Here is a 19,014-nt window from a genome sequence, read left to right as displayed (position 1 = left end):
GGCACCTCTGGACTGTGCAGCTAAGGTTTAATTCCTACTGGTGAATCAAAGCTCTCAGGGAAATTTCACATGGATGATTCTTTATTTAGCTCTTCAAATATGAATGGTGAATCCAAAAATGAGAAACTTCCTACAACGGCCTAAGCACTAGCTGACCAAAGAAGTCTAGCAGTAAAACTTTGATGAAAGAATGGGTCAAAATATTGCCACAATACAAAACCATTTGTGTTGGAACCAATGTAAGCAGCATGTTTAGTTTTCTTTCTTCTTGCAAGGCAGTGGAGAGCTGAGGCTGCATCTGATATTAGATACAGAGAGGAAGAGACTTGAAGAGGAGCAATCCATCAGTAGAGGACTTTGAACAAATAAGCCTTTGCTTATATACTGCAGTAAGGACGGTGACAAAATGAGTTTCTATATCGATCAAGAGGGCAATACAGATCTCTTCATATGAAATTATTTAACTCCTGACTCCTAAACAAAATTTCAAAGTGGGGGAAAAAAAAAACACTGCTAGGAACTTCAGCAAGTTATAAAACTTCCCCATCATTTTTCTTGTGCCATCACTGTATCTTCTGCTGTCTGTAATTTTGTCTATTTAGAGCTGAAGTGCTTCTTTGCATTCTTATTAAAGCCAGCAGTCTCAGAATAATGATTCAAGGACTTCTGTCCACGTGAAATACTCACCCTATTTTGAACACATCATTCGAGAAAACAACATTCAACATAAAGCTGTATTTAATATAGTAAATAAGCGCTATTATTATTAATATCTTGTTAAAGGAAGGTACTAAAAAAAAGTGTTTTCATTCTTTTGCTTTCATTAGCACTTTCTTTGTCTTTAACTAAAAAATATGGAATTCTCAACCACACCAGTTTGCCAGGGGAGGAAATGCTACCAATCCTTGTTAGAACTACCATTTTTTTAATTTTAGTTTTCAGTAGAAATATCTGCCTGCTGCTCCGGGGACTGTGACCTACACAGCAGTTTGAGGGACAGCACAAAAGCGAATCTGCCTATAGCTCCTGCTCGAGCTGGAAGTTAGAATCCCCTCTAGAGTCTGTAGGATAACTAGAACCAAGGCTGGTTTTCACGAGAGGGTTGATTTTGGCCCATCACCAAAATCTTCGAAACTCAATCCAGGCCTGAGATATCAGGACACAAACACCACTGGCCCAACATGTAGCAACAACTGCCCCATTTGCCCCCCAGCCACGTGCCTAGTGTCCATGTCTTGCTGCTAAAGAAGTCAACACCAGGGATCAGTTGGGTTTTTACTCACTTGTCGTCCAGCCTCCTGGGACTGCCAGTAAGAACACAACCTGTGCCAATCCTTTGGGAAGGCGAACATTTTTGGCCATGTAAAGCCAGATGATCATCCTCACAAACACTTCAGTTAACTGGTCGCTGTTTAAAGTGGGCAAACTCTAGTCCCCTGAAAATCAATGCACGTGCAGAATAACTGAGAAGAGTTCCCGGGTCTCTGAGATGAGATCAACTGAGACGCTCCCAGATCTCTCAAATGAGACCAGAAGAGGGAAAATGGTGCTTTGAAAAGCTCATGCCAACTTTTTTCTATTACAATAGCTTATATAACTGCAGTAATAATGACCTTTACTAGACATTTCCTTGAGTACTAATGACCTGGGGTTAATGGCCCAAGGCATAGTTTTATGCAGTCAACTATCACAGCCAGCAATTAATTACCAGGAAATACAATGTGCTTTGACCACTATGGCTCAATTAGCCTCATATTATTCAAAAATGAAAAACATTTCAATCTTATTTACTGTGAAGCTGTCCTGGATTTTACTTTAATATATTAGATTAAAAAAAGCTTGAACCTATATTAAGCCAAACGTGTTTGGCTTAATACACTCCTCCATTAACTTCACACAAACTTTGGGGAGCCAAAGCTGAGTGTCCTGCAATATGAGGATCATCACAGCCTGCCCACAGATAGAAAAATATTGTGGAGCAAAGCTCTGTGTGAATTCTGCTTCTGCACTAGTGAAACCACTGTAAAAATAATTTTCAGCTCTCTGGTGGCCATAAATGGATTGAGAGAAGGGAGGAGAGTGAAGGACACACTGCAGAGAGCAACCCTTCATTGACAAGAGGTGGGCAGCGTCTGTTGGGGTAAGGGCAGGAAGGGGAAGGGATATTCTGTTTTTGCCAAATTGCGTGGTGTCCCAATATCTCTGTAACTCGTTTACAAAGAACATCAGAGTAGATTGTTCTTGCACTCAGCTTTATGCTCTCCCAGTTTTCTTCCATTCATTACATTTTATTATTTCAGCAAGGCTTTTGCAACGTGCCCTGAAAACAAAGCACCGTGGGCTCAAGTCTCATCGTTCCTGGCCAGTTGTTGGTATTTCAGCACGATCACTAGCTTTTCGGAGACCTGAAAAGCTAAGGCCAGGCACTAGAACTAGCACAAGGAAGTGCTGGCTTTAATTTGGGGATTACCAGCTTTAATCCCATGAAGGATGTGAAAAACTGATATTTTATGTGCAGATCCATTCCTCTAAATAGGTTTCTGGCATTCACTGTGGCTTTTGTTTCCATGAAATAGACAGACAATTCTGTGGGTCTCTTCACGTCTGGGAGGCTTCTCGAGAGAGATCTGGTACCACACTGCCTTCCAGCAGGGTTTTGGAAATGCCACTTGGTCTCAGGCATTGCTGCTGGGCAAGCGTGTGCTAACAGGGCTCTCAGTAGGACTACCTAATACAATATGAGACTTCAAAAAGGCACACAGGACCCTCGCCTCATGTGCTTTGAGAGTTTCAGCCTCAGGGCAATCCAAGGATTCATTTAAGCAAGAAAATTCATATCATAGAATCATCTAGGTTGGAAAGGACCTTTAAGACCACTGAGTCCAACCATCATCGTCGTTTGAAGGTGGTGATGTGTTCAGGTTAGTATGATGCTCAGTGCCGTTAAAACCTGTTTGTGAAATGCCTGATTTCAACTTGCTTCTGCAAGTTTCTGTGCTTGTTGACATTTAAAAACAGAGAAAATTAAGACATGTGGGAGCAAAATGGATACATCTGCCTGGAGGAGCACAGGGGAGATGTTCACCCAAGGTTTGTCAGTGATGGTAGGGGTGGAAACAACCATTCCCCAGCAGCATTACAGTGGCTGTGGAGAGCTGGGGACAGCATGCCGGCTGGGGAGGGCCCAAAACTAAGTCCATTCCCTCTGACTGGCCCTACATCCAGCTGGTGGCTTCTGTTTTCAATGACACATGAGATGAAGTGGCCGTCACTGGTGTTGACCCTGCAGACTCTGTGGGCACCTGTAGAACCAACCACCTGAGCACAACAGCTATAGGTGCCAAATCACAAAAATCTGCATCTTCATGGGATGTACCAAGGAAGGATCCACATGGGACGTTTGTACATCTCTGAGCCCTGAAGTGCTAACCACATTGGCCTGCCAGAGGGCTGGATCGTTACCATGCTGAGAAGTTATGAGTACAGTAATTATGGAAGCATGACATTCGTAACCAGAAGGCAAAGAACTGAAAAATTGCAGTCACCCAATGTTGCAAGTCCTTCCTATGTATTCATAGTTATTCATAGCCTTGCATTTTAATTGTAGCAATTACAGCATTTTTAACATTTTATTTTGGTTTACGGATACCAGTCAAGTTTTCTAATGCATTTTATTTTAAAAAGTCAGAGTGACATTATTCTTTTATATATTGTCAAAAGGACTTGTCAAATTTAGTGATCTTTTCAATCTATTAATATGTTACTTTCCTCCTAATTGTAGAAAGGCTCCAATTAATCATAATGATCATTTACTCAAGTGCCCACTAATTCTCTTCTACAAATAGCAATGGTCTATATCATCATAAAAAAAACCAAAAAATCAATGGCCAAATCTCTGATGAGATAATTTTATCAGTCATTCAGAATGTGCAGCTGGAATAAAAGGCACAAGCCATATTCATAATAAAAAAAAAAAAAAAATAATAAAGCAGTAATCTCTCTTATTCCTGTTTTAAAGCGTAGTAATAAATGGGAGGATTCAGATGTGCAAACATTATGGTCTGCTTCTTCTACAGCACGTTCATGCAGAGGGACAAGGAAAAGAAAATTGATGGCATGCACTAGAGCAGAATTGAAGGGATAACGATTTTGTAGTCCTGCAGCTCAGATGGGTAAAAGGTGACATCCACCACAGGGAAGCCAAGAGCAATCCCAGGGAGTGTTTAATCTCATTCACCTGAATTAAATCACCATGTTTGAAGCCTTACTGCATGTTTAGGGAGGCATAGAGTAAAGTTCAGATACAATTCAGTGCTATAGGGAAACTTATCAACACGAAACAGCTAAGCTCTGGGTCCACGGTAGCAAACAGCCACAAAGCACCAAGCAGGAATTTGCTACTCTCATCCCGTCCTCCAACAGAGCGACCAGCACAGCTCAGCTATTTGCTGCTTGTGATGCCCATTAGCAAATTACTGCCTGGCTGGAGCAAGGAAGGAGCTGGGGAGAAGGGAGATTCCTTCCAGCACAACTCCTCCCAGGCAACCTTCGGGTGCCGCGGCGCATCCTCGTCTCCTGCCCAGACCTTCTGGGAAGGAAGCGGGTGAAGCCCACACACCTGCACGGTGGAAATATCTGCAAAAGGAGCACAAAGAGAGCTGCATAATCACCTCCCCTCGCTGTTCAAGTATCCCTACAGACCTCATTTTGGGCACGAAGCTGAAGAGGGCCAGATGTCAGCAGTGCAGCCAATTCCTGGGGGAAGGTGTTATTCATTCCCAAGCACTGCTGCTTATGCCCAGACCCGTGTATGGGTCACGCACTGCTGACACGTCACACCGCTTCAGCATCAGATGAGAGCTGCATTAACCCCTATGCTGTGCAATGGTGAGAAACGGGTGGGTTTTTATTTTTGCAGAAGGAGCGTGCCAAGCGTAGCTTGCCTTCCAGGTCAACGTGGTCTGTGGACAAGGTCGCAGCAAGGAGGTTTGAATGTCAACGGCTTTTGCATACTGTCAACATGGAGATAATTTAAGCCTGAGATGAGAGAGGCAGAAAATTACCTCATCCTTCCACTGTAACCTTACTGCTCCCAAAGGCTTTAATATGATCCTGCAAGCCAAACTGCGCTGCTGCAATCTGTCCAGAGGTTTGAGTGGGGCAGAACACAACTTTATGCTGGGGGGGGGGGTGTCAGTCGTAGGTCTAAATGGGGCTTAGAAGCTCTATATCTTTTAAGCTGGTTACCAAATTTGCCTTCAAAAGGGCAGGCTTCAGCCATAAAATCTTAGCAGTCAAACATGTAAAATAGTTTATGAAATATCCAGAACATTGTGAAGTCCAACACCTCAGAAGCCAACCAAGCAGGGCATGGCCCTCATAGCATTTAGTAAGGATACAGTTAAATCTCTGAGCGTGTTTTAAGGGTGATCCTACAGAGTCCAGTGCTACATTTCAGAAGAATCATCAGATCAAGGACATTCACATTGTTTTGAGGACTCCAGTGTAGTTTTGCTTGAGGGATGGAGGGATGATTCAGGAGAACCCTCTTTAAAAGGAGGACTGGAAGCACAGCAGCAAACTGGGATTTTCAGTGGACAGTGACACTCAGATGCCAATTATTTATGTTAAGGTTTAGAAATGGAGCAGTTTTCACAAGTCCTCCTGTTGCAGGTGTCTGCCTTAGACATCCATTGCAATGCCTTCAACCCAGCAGAACAAGGAAACAGCAAGGCCGACAACCCCGATGGTGGACTGGATGGACAATTTCTCACTCTTCAGTCTGGGCATTGTGAACACCATGGTCTGAGTTAATGTTCCAAATTCCCTGTTGGCAGCCTTTTTCCCCTTGAACTATAGAGGTAACCAAGTCCCATGTAGTGAGGGTCACCGAGGATATCTCACATCCACCTCTATTCCAGCCTCAGCTATGAATGCAACTCAGACACAAAATAATGAATTTTAGAGTGTGAAAGCATCACACAGACCCCTAAAATGAAAGATGCCCCTCCGAACACAAGCAGTTACCATTAATTTGCAAGTGTACTTGTTTTCTAAATGGTATATTGTTTTTTCTTCAAGAAAATCATTTATATATACAGCCCAGAGAGAGCAAAGCTGGATTGTAAGAACAGTAAATCTTCAATTTGACAGAGGAGTGAGATGAGCTAGCTTTTATCCTCTTCGCTACCATTTTAAGATCTGTTTGGATTAATTGGTATACACTGAGCTGTATACCTTGCTCATCTGAACCTCCATTGCCATTTAACACAGATTAATTAGTGCTAGTGTTATGACCTACCGTAGTTTGAAGGTCAAGTCCCTAAGATCTATTTTCATGAGATGCAGTAATGCTGTCTCAAGAGACACCAGGTATCATAACTTATTGTGCTGTTAAAATCTGTACAATCGATATGTCTGCAGCTTTAAAATTTTACAATATACTAATAAGATAGACATAAAATCCTACTGGTACTGCACTTACTCCCATCAGCATTAATGATCTTAAAACAGTAGGTGTTATCATTCCTAACAAGACAATATATTTGCTATTTCATGCTTAGATGATCCCTCCTCTTGGTTCACAGAAGCTGAGGAAGCTCTGTTTTAATGATTTGATAATGCTACAGGCAGAGCCACTTCGGGCACAGTTCAAGCCCAATTTCCTCCATGCTGAACCAGGCAACATCCCTCATCTGCTGTGATCTCTGGAGCAAGGTAGAGGCAGGAGTCCTACAGACCAGGCACAATCTAAACCCATTTGTAATACAAGTCATTTACCAGGACGGACAAGTTGCAGTTATATTTGCAGATTGCAGTCTTTGTATGAAAACAATATCTTTATGTGCAGAAAATATGTGTTTAAGACTGAAATTCTCCTTCATTGACAATTTTCCCTGGCCTGGGAGAAAAAAAAAAAAGGAAAAAAAATCACTAAAAACAGGGGAAAATAAACCCCACCTGAGTATTAAACTGTCTAGAAAACAAGACCAAAATAAAAACAGATACAATTTAGATTAATTAATTGTATGGTCAGTAATTTTTCACTAAACTGATGTAGGCCCTGTCCACCTAAGGCTGCAGGTTTGATGAGATTCTCCGGTGTGATAATGGCTTCGCAAGCAATGTGCAACTCCCCGCTGACCTGCCGTCTGGGAGCTGCTTTAGACCATGTCAACTCCATGTCCTGGGTAGCATTTACCAGGCACAGGTAATTGTGAGCTGTCGTCACAGCTGGCACCCAGAAATGCCACACAGTCCCATGTGCATCTCTCTCTGCTGAGGCATACTGATGTTAGATACCCACGTCATACAGGTGGTCCATCTGTAGGAAGGAAACCCCATGTCCTGGAGATGCCCATCTTTCTTAATTGACCAGAAAGGAGTTTGGGATGAGCAAACTCCTAGTTTGGGTCACTCAATTCAGTGCATCAAATTCCAAGGAAGTCAATTAATGTGTCTGTACCTTGGTTTCTTTACCTGCAACACGAAGTGCTTTGAGGTCCCCCACTGAGAAGAAGATATTTTCGGAATGAGTATGATGCAGCACTGCCAAATGCTGCTGCTGATCAGGTCTTTTAAAAAGTGGATGGTTGGATGCACATTCTGCATCCTATTGCAGAGGAAATGCAGTACTGAAATACTCCTCATTGCTAAAAGAAAACTCCTTCAATGGAGAAAGCCCATCGAAGTATTAAAAGCTACTTCTGTGGACTTCCCGAAGATATCTAATCCTGTAATCTCTGGAGGGCGGCAGTTTTAGAAGAGAAACCATTATAGCTGCTCATTGCGGGATGAATTATGCAAGAATTTATTATTGATTCAAGGGGAGCCTGCTCAAGCATGCAATCAAAGCCAAGGCAGAGCAGAGGGGAAAGGATGAGGTTTCTATAGTTAACTAAACTGATTCACGACCCAAGAAAAAGCTAAGGAAAAAGAAGCAGTCGTCAAAAAGTGGAGCTTTTCATGTATCAAGTCACTTTTCCCACACCCATAACCGGCCTCTAGTACCAGACCATCCCAGAGCAGAGTCTGAAGAGTTACACGAGTCCTCTTGCAACCCAGAAATACATGCCCACCACCAGCACCCCAAACATCCATGGTGTAAAAGGCAGGGACCCCTTCGGCTGTGGACCCCAAACCCAGCCCAGCCCATCCACGCGGGGCTGGGAGACCCCAAAACCCTGCCCAGGGCTATGCCCAAGGTGAGGAGACCAAAGGGGTCCAGGCTATCGACCAAAGCTGTTAGAAACACCTGACCAACCACAAAACGACAACTGGGGCAAGGCCACGTAGCTGCAGAAAGCCGTTTTAAGAGAGAAAAATTGTGGGCAGCTTGGCACTGTACCAGAGTTTGACAAGGTCTGTTCAAGGAGTACAGAGGTGGGGGAAGGAGAGATTTAACTTGAGAATTAAGAGGGTGATGAAACCAAAAGCATATACAGGCCAAGCAATGAGACAGGGGTGACAGGCCCCCATCAATTTATCTTTGGAAGAGAAATAGAAAGAGGCCATTTAAAAAGCCAGGAAGGCTGGAGGTAAGCAAGAGGAAATAAAATGAGCTTACACAGCAAGTCAGTCACTGGCAAATATAAAACAAACCATGCGGAGGCTTAATAGCATGTTTAGCATTTTGAGTAATGGACATAAAATTTGCTTTTCTCAACTTGACCTTTGTTAACAACCTTAGGCCCTACAGGGCTATCATCCTGCAGCATTCCCTTTACTAAACTCATCACATCTCTGAGTGCCAGGGATCATTTCCTAATACAAGCAGAAGAGAGATCAGTAATAATAATTATATAAATATATATATAATGCATATATATCTATGCATTCACACACACACACACACGTGCACACACACATGCTCTTTGCTTATAACAACTCTCCAGCGGAAACATTACAGTGACATTTAGGCAGAAAAACATCCAGCAGAGATCTTAGACTATAACCATCCTTGATGCTGCTGCATAAAAAACAGCAAAAAGAGTAGGAGAGAGGAAAAAAAAAATCAGTAAGGCTAAAAAACCTCTCTAATACCCCACCAAAAGGGTTTACTTTAATTGCAGCAGGACAGCAGCATGTTTCTGGACTCAGCCACGTGTTTTGCTGAATAATCTTCTTTAAAATATTATAAATATGCAGAACTTTGAGAAGTAGGTCAGTGGCTCAACATGTTGTAGCAAATAGCTCAGATAAATACTAGTCATTAGCCTGTGGTCTGCAGTCAGTAGCAGGTCTGACACACTCTGCAGCCAGGCGAATGGCGATTCACTGCAGTAGAGGACCATTCCCCAAATGACACAGCATCGGAGTACCTGATCACAGCTAACAACATGCCCCTCAGCCAACAGAGAAATCAAGCTCTCCCTCTCATCATTTAAGTTGTCTCGCAGTCAGCAAGGGCAAAAGCAGGAGAAAGCAGGAGGACGTGAGAATTCGAGACGCTGATATAATGAACAAAATGAAAAACTACAGCTCAGGATAAACCCCGAACGCAAGTGTCAGCTCTGTCGGAAAGGTGACGCCAAAATCCTGCCGTTGCTGCTGAGCTTTGAACGTTGGTCCAGATACATTAAAACCCATCACGGGAGGACAGTCTCCGTGCAAGCACCACATGAGCCCTTTGCAAAGTTCCCCGGGACCTGTACAAGCCAAGCGGCCACTCATGCAAAATCCTCCCGTGGATTTGGTGCCCTGAATCCATGAGGTGCAGCTCCCCTCGCCCACCCCCCCAATCCCTTCCCAAACGGATTTCAGCAAGCACTTACCATCAGCAAGCTCAGAGCAGATTCGGGAGCACGCTGCACAGCCATCTCCTCTCTTCCTACATACAAATCCTCCCCACGACTCGGTCAGCCCTCGGCCCTCCGTCACAGCAAAGCATCCACAGAGCCCACAGCTAACTGCAGGGAGAGAAACCCCAAATCAGGGTCGGAGAGCATTTGCAAGAGGAGGAGAGCATGGATGAGGGGGTGGGGAGGAGAGGAGGGAAGGAAATAACCTTCTCAGCCAGGGAAAGAAGCTTAAGCTAGGCCAAATTTTACACTAGAGAGAGGAGGGAAATGAAATGGAGAGCCTGCTGGAGAAACAAGATATCGGGAACTGCAGGATATTTAAAGCTCAGGCGCACGCCGCCACAGTGAGTAGCAGCGACAGAGGACATGTATCAAACACCTACGTGACAGGTTAGGTCCAAGCCATCCTCCCCCTGCCCCAGCATGCGGACTATAATTAATTGCTTTTAATTGCCACTCTCCTTCCTCCGCCTAAATAAACGCCGAGGTTGCATAAAACTGCCGTGCCCCTGACTCTGCATCTTCCTCCCTGCCCTGGCGATGCTAGCACATCAAACAACGTCAAATATCGCAACGTACCGCTTCCAACAGGGTCAAACCTCTTCTCTCTTCCCGCAAAGCCCCGCTTCGCCCGGTTTTGAAAGCAGACGCCTGCATAATACTGACATGAGCAACGCGTGAGAGGAGCCAGAAGCGGGAAGCACCCGGCATTCACTTGAGAGCAACAATTACCTTTATCATATTCGAGCGAGAGCTGGGTTATGCACTGACCCTTTTCACCTTAGCCCCCCTTCCCCCCCAAAGAAAGTCTCTTCCTCCTCCTCCTCCTCCTCCTCTCCAAATGGACTCAGCTCCCCGTGGAGCTAACACACTTCCCAGAAACATGTAATTACACAGGCTGTTGTGTTAGCGCTCTGATCACGCTGCCTGTACCGCATGGAAACGGCAGCCAGGCAGCCCCCCCCTTCCCTCCCTTCGCCAGGCGACATGCTGCAATCCCCCGCCGAGCTCCCACAGCTCGGGGGGGACGGGGACAGCTAATTGTGAAAATGTGGCCGGTTAAGACAGAAAGACAAATTAGCCTTGAAAATAAGCCCCTTGTTTAAACGTTAGCTGTAAATGGAAGATGGCTTTCTGAAAGCCTCTAAAAATAAACAGAGCATCCTGGTAGGAAGGCCGGTACTCTCATGTAGATGTGCTGTGCCAGACCTGTAGGACCCCTACTTTGCTGGGCTCAAATGCCTCTTGGGCTTCAGTGTCAAGTCTTGCATCTCCCCTCTGAACAAGCAGAATTTTGTTTCATTTCCTAAAACGTGAGGCTTCATGTACTGGCAACGTCTGTTCATCTTCCAGCTCCCACCTGCACAGTCCCCACCCCCACCCCCTCCACCCCCATGACTTTGGAACCCAATTAAAAGTTTCAGACAAATTCAGCTAGAGTTGAATTCCCTGACACATGTCATTCCTGCAACTTTTATAAAAATTGGCACCAAGATAGAAAAGAGAATCAAATTAGTGTCTCCATGAAGGTGGGCAGCAGTAATCCAGCCCTTGTGCTCTGCAGGCTACATCTGGCAGGTCAGCTGTGGCGGGTACCACACTGCAGTACTTATTTGCCCAACCTCTCCTTGCTCAACTGTCACCATGTTTTAGCAAAGGGGGCACAGTGACATGGGACATTGCAGACATTGCCCTAGGAAGGTCATCCAGGACATCAGTGGTAGACCCACACCTCCCCACCTGCTACTCTTGGGCCAGGGGACTGCCCTTCTTGTAAGGCATGTATAGGATGTGCCATATGGAGAAGATTAGTTTTTTTCATATAAACACAGAGATTGGTGAAATCCCTCCCTGCCTCAAGCTGCAGCACCAAGCCTGGGTGTTGCATGGTGATGGCAGGGGCTTCCTTACCCCAGCAGGTTCTCCACCAAGAGGTATGGGAGGGGGAAGCCACTTGCACACAGAGGGGACACCTCTCAAGAGAAAGCGTAGGCTCACTCATGGGCACACAGGGAGGCATTTTCTGGGTTCACCCTCCTCGGTTTTGGGTTACAGACATCAACACTCCAGGAGAGTCACTTATGTCCTACCTGGGGTTGCATTTACTGAACTTTTTCTGAGTCCTGACCTCCTTCACTGCAATGAACTTAGCTCCTGTGAAAGCACACTTGTGCCAGCAGCCGCAGTTATCTCCACCCTTGGATGCAAGTCATCTCACTGTAGAACAGGAGCCCAGTTTCTCAAACGCATTAACGTACCTAAGCACCAAAGAGCTCTGGGTTTCAGCAATTTGCTTCAATCAGACCAGGGAGCTGAAGCAGAGTTTCACGGTGCTTTCTAACCATAGGGCCCATCTTGGCTGTCAGCAGTGGGTTATTCTTCACCTCACAGTCATCTGAAGTTATGAGCTATCACACAATGTGATCTGCTACCTTCACTCCAAAGAGATTTGTCTTCATCCCTGAAGATGAACATGTTGCTGGCTGTTATAAGGAGTGGAGAAGCAGGCTACTTAAATGTCTCTTGAAAGGGGAAAATACGCAGAATAAAAGATGAAGGTGAGTTTTAAAAAACATCTCAAGGCATTAAATTATAAAATATGTAACTAAATCTTTTTCAACAGTACCATGACAAATATCCCAAGGCTATTACATTTTTCCCTACGCTCACCCAATCTGAAGCACCGTAAGGAGGCAGCTGCAGAAACAATGTGTTCAGTAACTCTTGAGTCTGACAAGCAAAGTTTCCCCTTTGCCAAGTGATTTTATGGCACCAGCCTATGCCTACATTTTTGGGCTCAGCTAAAATGAAGAATCTGGAAGTGCAGATTTCTCTTCCACCTCTAGCTCCTGAATTCACTCTACAGTTGAGCAGGGTAAAATCCCTACTGATGATTTCTGGTGTCCTTGAAAAAATTCTAGGTTTTTCCTGAGCTCTGCAAGTCTCAGGGTAATGATCATATGTAGGGAGCCATCTGTGCACAAGTATATGATCTATGGCTTCAAGGTACATTGGCAAACTTACCTGCAGGTTTGCCACTTTCTAGTATTTAGGTGAATAAATTTTGCAGCGCAAGAGGGAAAAAACCTCATTATACAATGCAAGTTCCCAAGAGATAAAAACCAACAATTTTAAAACAGAAATTACTGGATAGATGGTTAAAACTATAGACTTGTGGGTTTTTTTCAAGGTCTAATGTTATAATGTTAGAAAAACAAGAGAATTTCAACTGTCTCCCCCTGTCCCCATACTTTAAGAGAAATAGGTGCTACAATCGGTTAATGAAGTAACTCCTTAAAATTGCCTGGAGAAAGTCTATTATGGCAAACTCTGGATTAATAGAAGAATTGATACCAGTAAGAAGACGTAAAGCGCTTGTAGAGAGGGCCCTCCAATGCCAGTGTTATCACTGGCATTCCTTTCACGGGAAATACATGAGCATAGATATGCCATTCCATGGTTGGTGACCATCATTAGACCTGGTGGTTGCTGGGGCTGTGATTTGAGGGTGTGGTAGTGCAATGTGGTAGCAAAACCTTCTGCTAAAAGCATGTTATGTTGACTGTTCATGGACATACAGAACCTAATAGACATCTGTTGTCCTCAACAGGAGATTTCGCTTTGGAGGCCGACAAGACAGCGGCGTTGTTAATTGTATGAACAAAGGCAATACAGAACTCAGGGTTAATTGCAAGACTTGATTTCAGCTGGTACAGGGTTTATATTTCTTATTAGATTTATTTCCTGTTTTTTTGTTCAATGAGCAAATAGGACCTCTAGTTTTCAGTGAAGTGAAAGTATTTTTCCCATGTGTTATTACCATATATATTTTAACCACGAAAAGCCAAAGTCCTTCCTCCGGGCACCTGCAACATTTGTGAGAGATCAAAATCCTGATATGAATTTTAATTTGCCTTTTTGCATGACAGGTGTGTGTTTGAGTGAAATGTTGTCCAGTGACATGACAACTGCCAGGAGGTCACATACTTAAGCAAAGGTGTGTGCAAAAAAAATTGTTTGAACAAGAGGAGTTAAAGTTTTTACCTCAGTTTAGAAGGACTTAATGACACAAAAATAGTCAATTAAAGTAGATGGTACTACCATAAGTAATGAGGTGACCAGAATCAGACCCATTTACAAGGCCCTCACCCACCCAAGAAGCCAATGTAGAACCTAACAAGCACCTCTGAAACTTGAGATATATCAAATCTTATGCCATGCTTGTAAACTTTTCTCCTTAAAGGACAATGAGCTTTCAGTGGTGTGAAAAGAATAGATGATGTGAGGGTATGAAAAGCTGTCTGAGTTTATTGAATTTCCTTCAGCCATTCATGTGTTCCTCATGTATCTCAATGGTTTGCTGGAACTTAGGTGATTAGTTTCCAGTACACGGTAGTCACAGAAATCAAATTTGCATTATGAATGGCCATGGCAGAAGTGCTTCTGGTTTAATCCACAAAGAAAGAATTACTTCATACAACAAACTGCAACAAAGCAACACATCTGGGATGTCTAAGATGCCTAACCAAGCTATAGAGAGCTACACAAAAAGAAATATTCATATAATTCAAGCAGACAAATTTGAGGACCTACATTTTGCTTGTAGCATATCCCCAAAGAAGATAAAAGCCTGATGCTAACAAGTAAATTATTCATTCTGAATTATTCACTCAGCTTTAAAAAAGATCTGGAAGGAACTTATTGCATTAGCTTCTCTCCTTACCTTCCTATGCTCCCTTCTGTCAACCCAATTGCTCTAAAAATTGTTTGTCATGACCCACAAACAGATCCCAGCAGGGCTGGGACTGTCTCCTTTGAAAACTCTCTTAGAAGCTTTTGATAATTATAATTGCAGTGGTAAGGATGATTCTCCAAGCTGCCAAAGGAACACTACATAGGAAGAGAAACATCATTCCTGGAGGCACCAGACTGTCAAATGAAGCCACCGGGTGTGCATATATGAGAGGAAGGGTCTCTGGTCAGCCTCTTCCTCCACCAGCACTCTCTCCGGAGGGGGGAGTTAGTGATGGGTTCCTTACCAAGTGTTTGGGAAAATATTTCCTTGCCTTCCTCAATCAGGAGGTATTACAGAAAATATTGCTGGAAATCTATCCAGGTTAGGTGGACACCTCGATTACGACACAGGCTAAGAGGAGGATTAACCTCAAACTCATCTCTAATTTCCAGTTTAGCTGTTGGTTGGTGCATTTCCCTTGCCCTGCTTTTTTTGCAACTGTTCACTAAGAAAATAGTGCTGTTCATGAGTGGTATAAACCAGAGGCTCTGCCTCAATCCGAGTGCTGAGTGCTTCCCTGAGTGAACCTCTCTGGATCATTTGTCTTTAGAGCTGTGCAAGCAACCCACAGGCTGCTCATTGCTAAGCAGTCCCATTCCCAAGATGACTTATGTCTTAACACTAATTAGTTTTGATAGGCACTGCTTTGGAATAATAAGAGTCCTCGAAATATCTTCTTCTTGTAAGGACAAGGGTGAGATAGCACAGAACTGTCCTGATATACCATCACATCTAGAGCCAAAGATATTTCTTGGTCCCTCTGAAGACACTTCTTCATGATGGTGACTGTCACTGGAGAACAAATATCCTTGCAAGAAAATGTCATTGCACACCTTTTCCACAAGTGTGAGGATGAGACCTGGCAAAGCAAGAAGACTACTCCAGAGTCCCCTAGCAGACAGCTGCCTGGGCCAGGAAGAGAACTGAGGCTTCTTGTGGCCTCTGTGCCAACCACAAGGCAATGCCCAGCCTTAGACCACTTTCAAGAGACCTAAGCAGGCCAGAGAAAGCCCTTGTATGTATGCATGAGAACTGGATTGTCCAGAGAGAGTTATACCAGCAGTAAGAGCTCAAAGTAACAGGTTTACAGAAGCACACTATAGTCACACACAAGAAATATTTGTTGGAAGTGGGATGGCTTCCCCTTAGACGTGGTGAATGGACTCTGACGTTAGAGCAGACCTACTGCTCTTGGATGAGGTCAGCTGCCTCAGGTGCTACTGCCTCCCTCAATTGCAAGATGTAGATAAAAAGAAAAACCTAAGGTAAAAGTATTCCAAAAGCTGACCTCCAATGTTCTTCCAGCTTATGTTCTATTTAATTTAGCATATGAGAACTTAACACGAATGGTGTGCTTGGACAACCCTAATTTTAAAAAAACTGAAGGTTAATAACTAGAAAATAAACATGTCATAACTCAAAGTATGACCTAATAGTGGCATAATGATTAACGTTCAATAACCATCTTTCTCAGTTTGAAAGCCCTGGGTTTCATATTATGATTGTTTAATATTAATTTGACATTTATAAGATGATGGCCTCAACACATATCATGAGTCCAGCTGAACTCAGAGGCCCAATACAGGGTGTGGAGTCCACAAGTGTGCATCACTGCTATAGTTATATTTGTTTTCTGGAAACACATTCCCCAGTGTTCTTGCATGATCTATCAGGCTATACTTGTGCTATTTGACTTAATTTACACATGTGCAAGTGCAATCTTAGTGAAATAAAGTAGCACTTTTCAACCCATTCCATTTGCTATTTTTATTTTTTTTTCTTCTAGTATTCATTTAAGAGAGCTAGGGGGGGGGGGGTGATCTTTCATCAACAAGGCTAGTTCCTCTTCTATAGACAACCTCTGCATGGTTGTGCTGAAAAACTTCTCAGGTTTTCTTTTACTGCACATTTTTAACTTCCAATCTACATTTATTCATAACCAGCTCTTAATCTTTGTGCTGACACTGTATTTCAGCTGAAGTAGCTCTAGCTCCTAATGAATTATCTATCGATGTATTTGAGATAACCAAATTTCTTCAGAGCTTTTCTTTTGCCCTCTAAGGGTTTTCTAGCAGTCTGCCAAGGCAAAGACTGTCTCTTTCCATTAGAAACCCGTTGCTACCCACACCAGTTGGGATTTATCTTCCCTGAACAGCACTGACCAACACCATCTACATTATTTCAATTGAGACCTGACACCTTCACTACACTACGCCACATATTTGTGCATATCATGCAATTGCCTTTTCCTCTGGGCAAGGTTTGAATGTTTCAATCCCTTTCATCTCAGTGTATCTCATTATGCACTCAGTCACCTCTTAAAGATGTTCAGGTTAATGCATTGCACCCATCTTTAGGCCCACCCAAATCCCATAAAAAATTCACAACACAGACAGGGATGAGTACATATGTAGAAGACTACATTCACGTGGCTAGGGGTTATGGAGGGGCTGGAACTTCCAGTCTTTGCCCCATGCCCTGTCCTTGGGTCCAAAAGGTGTATTTGACCTTTCAAAACTCCTCTAACAAAAACCTCAGTACATCAAGTAGACCAATTTTGAGTGCCTGGAAAGTGAAGGTTTGAAGGCTCTGCACTTTGAACTCAAGCCCCATGGGTCTTTTTAGGGCAGGACTATAAAATTTGCCTATATTCTCGAAGAGAGGCTGTAATGCAACCAGGGACTGGATGTCTGTTTCTTCAGTCCCACCTATGCCCGCCCTGTGAAACCTCTTTCTTCTCCTCACAGAGCTTCTGCCTTTCAACCTCTGCACAGTGTGGACTTCATACAGATTTTGTTTGGCTGGGTATTAAGTAAAGTAACTTCTGCTACATAATGCCTTAGGGCAGAAAGTCAGACAAGTTAAAGCAAACAACACCTACCCGAATGCAAGTGTTACTGACAGCAGTCTGTTCTCAGCTTCTGTCCTCAGACCAGGAGTGACCTCACCTAGTAAAAACAATTTATGAGTAAGATGTCTAGCTAGAAATAGCCAATAAAGGCTCCTTCATCAGTCTAACACATGCAACTCCAGAGGGTAGGTTACACATCTTCAAATGGGATGACTGCTCTCTGGAGACCCTGAACTCTCTCCATTGGCTACTACAGAAATCCTAAATGACTGCTTCAACATTGTAAGCAAGTCTCAGCTTGAGCATCAGCTTTGGGAGCTACCCTCAACTACCTGTGTTGATGGTTGTGCGTGCTGCAAGCATCTCAGCTGAGTCACTCCATCCTGAGCCAGGACACACCACTCCAGTGCCGGGTGTGCGTTTGAGGATGCATGCAAACCACGGGCTCAGAGTGAGTCCCAGGTCCTGGACGCTGCTGACCACTCAGGATGCTCCCAGCATCAGTCTCATCTTCCAGAAGTCTCCTGCCTGCCCTTTCCTTCTGCTGCAACTTGAGGTAAGCCCAGAAAGAAACAAAAGTGATTCTTAGGATGGTTCCCTCAGACAACCAAGAAAACCACATCAAGAGCTGTGGCACGACAGGGTGGCCAAAGACGTCATCTGCCCTGGGCTGAGAAATAAAAATCACACAGGCTCACATGTGAAAGTCAGCATGAACATCCACTCTCAATCTTTTTGTCAAAATTATATGTTTGTACTACAGTTGCATTTTGGATACCCATCAGAGATTTAGATGACCCAGGGGTGTTATTATCAACTATTTGTTATCAAATATTTGTTACCATTCCCATGTCAGATCAAGACATGTGTGCCCACCTGCTTCAGAGCAAAATCTGGGCTTAAAGAAGGGGGAAGTGATGAATATTTTCACAACCTATTCACCTGGCGTCCAGCACAGCACTCTAACCTCTCAAACTATCATGGCTATTTCAGCAGTGATCGCTGTGCCATGACCTAAGTGAGATGCATTGCTCACACTGAAAAGTTGACAATCCACAGTCAGATGGAGGGACTAACAGTGGTTTAAGAAGGGGAGAAAAATATGCACTCACAACAGTAAGATGCAAAGTCTTTCTGCATTTAGAATATTTACAGCAATCCATGTATTGATGCTTGCCAGAGCAAGTTATCAAAGCGTTAAGAGTTTATCATTCAGTTGCTATTTCATAACGTAGTCAGAGTAACAGTGTCGTATTTAACAGAAGTCAATTTTAAAATAAAAAGGAAAATTAGTTTTATTCACTTATGAATTGCTGTTACAAGTAACTAATTTATAGGAAAAGTAATAAAAGCAGAACTGTGTTCACTAGGTAACATCTACAGCTCTGGAAGAGTACAGCCATTAATAAACAGAAATGAGTGCAGAATTTTAAGTACCCTTCCTTAGTCCAGAAATATGTTCTGTGAAAACCTCACATAAGGGAGTGAGCAATTCAGCTCAGTCCATTAATTGCCCTAAATATCATGGTTGGTAATCTGCAAATTAGATTATAAAACCTCACTGCATA

This window comes from Charadrius vociferus, unplaced genomic scaffold, assembly GCF_000708025.1.
Source record: "Charadrius vociferus isolate BGI_N301 unplaced genomic scaffold, ASM70802v2 scaffold32, whole genome shotgun sequence".
NCBI lineage: Eukaryota > Metazoa > Chordata > Aves > Charadriiformes > Charadriidae > Charadrius > Charadrius vociferus.
Note: the sequence above shows the minus strand (reverse complement) of the source record.